The sequence below is a fragment of the Chelonoidis abingdonii genome, chromosome 4, assembly GCF_003597395.2.
Source record: "Chelonoidis abingdonii isolate Lonesome George chromosome 4, CheloAbing_2.0, whole genome shotgun sequence".
In the NCBI taxonomy this organism is placed as follows: Eukaryota; Metazoa; Chordata; order Testudines; family Testudinidae; genus Chelonoidis; species Chelonoidis abingdonii.
The window spans coordinates 53,730,674-53,732,595 of NC_133772.1; the positions used below are offsets into that span (position 1 = coordinate 53,730,674).

Consider the following 1,922-nt stretch of genomic DNA (forward strand, 5'->3'; position numbering starts at 1 on the left):
GAGTATTTGAAATCCCCATGCTTACACTTACTTTCTCCTTCCTTCCACTACACCCTCAAAAGTTTTCAAACCTGTTTTCCAATCTCTCTGTCTGTTGCCTGCCCGCCTGGGCCCGATCCTGCTTTTCTCGCTAAACCGTCCCTTCCATGGCCACCAACTTGTTCCACTACCAGTTTAGCTAGGAGGGTGGGCTTCTCAACTAACTGCCATCCCTCCTGGTCTCTTCCCTTAAACATTCTTACTCACAAGACTACCCGAGTCCTCCCTCGTGAGGCTAGTCACCTGGATAAAAACACATGGCCCATTGGGCAAAGGCCATTTACTTAACATATAATCCAAACCCCTTTAGAGGGTTTACCCAGAGACCCACCCGTCTGTCTGCTGACACTTAAAACAGAAAAGAGAGTTACACAGAGAGCAAAGAAAATTACAGTCTAAGCCAGGTTTTCCCACTTCTATACACTGACCGCTACAGGGGACGGGACAGAAGGATCTCAGTTCGACCTCAGAGTTTCCTCGCACGCATGGCTTCCACTCCGAGGAATTACAGACGAGAGATTCAGTTCCGCCCACACTTCTAACGTCCAAATGAACAGAGCAGAAAAACAACAGTAACTGGTTAAACAGAACAGAACCAAAACCAGATAGTGTTTCCTTATCCTATAAGGGCTCACTTTTACTCATGCAGTTCTCAACATACAACACCAAATGTACCAAGCAAAGCAAATATAAAATAACAAGGGTAAAACTAATAGATGGTGTAAATTCTGCAGGGCTCCCCCCTTCTTAATTGCTCACCAAACTGTGACAAATTTCTGTTACCAATCTGTCCCTCGTGTCAGGTGATCAGGCTGACACTACAGGATTGTTGGGGGAAGATAAAGAAAACACACCATATAACTGAATTTTTTTTTTAAAACTCCATTAATAAAATAATAAACCAACAACAGAGAGTGTTGGGAAAGCTCCCACATCACTCAGGAAAAACATTAATGCCCCAAGCCCTAAGCCCCTCTTTCATACTCACACCTGTACATCCAGATTGGCCACTTCTGTGTATAATGTTCAGAGAAGGGGGAGAGGTGGACAGCAGTTTATCCTGTATACAGCTTGTCCAGAATTTCCAACGTGCTTCCACTCTTGGGAGGGCTGTTCTTTTACACCCTGGAATCTCCTGCGGCGTCTCTTTCAGAGATTCCAGTCCAGGTTGGCTGCCTGTGGCTTCTTTGGTGTCACCAAGCCACACCGGCTCCGGGGTCACAAAGGCACACTGTTGGATCTTACTGGATAGTTAAGCTTTGCAAATGTAATCTCAGTTCTGTAACTTGTATTGCCTTTGGTTCGCCTCTGTCTATATTTTTTTTCACAGCCAGCTGGGGCTGAAAGCAGTTTTTCTTTCTACTTAGCATAGTCTATGTTGATTCTTGACCTTGAACGCAGGGCAACTTTCTTTTTATCCCTGGGCCAAGATGAATTTCAAATTAACCCATTCCTTTCCTCAATAAACAAATTTGCTCACGCTGTGTTAGGGCTTTTTGCAGATTAAACGGTCCTCTTAGATATATGATCTTATCTAAATTGAAGTACCTTCTAGTAGGCATTGTTTAGATGGATTTTCACACGTGTAAATATTTCAATTCTCTAAATACCTGCAGGTTGATGAACCATAATGTACGTACATATAAAATGCTGGGATACTATTAGGGGGTTAGGTGGAATATTTAGACTGTCCCCCACCCATTTTCCACTTACACACACACAGGGAGGAGCCCGTGTCGCGCTAGCGCTCATAAACTTAAGGATTTTTCCTACAGGTCCACAGAGAAGGCTCACGAGGAGGCCACGACCTCCTACACCTCCTCGCAAAGAGCGTCGGCTAGCTCCTGAACGGCGCGTTACTCTGATTGCATCCTGAGTGATCA

General features: G+C 44.7%; 1 long non-coding RNA gene across 1 annotated transcript; it reads right to left on the reverse strand.

Annotated features, from left to right (window-relative positions):
* Positions 1-227: 227 nt before the first annotated feature.
* Positions 228-1,674, reverse strand: LOC142046648 (uncharacterized). The gene is made up of 2 exons (XR_012655656.1): positions 324-1,674; positions 228-282 (listed from the first exon to the last, which is right to left on the reverse strand). It is a non-coding gene; the product is annotated as an uncharacterized LOC142046648 (long non-coding RNA).
* Positions 1,675-1,922: the final 248 nt, after the last annotated feature.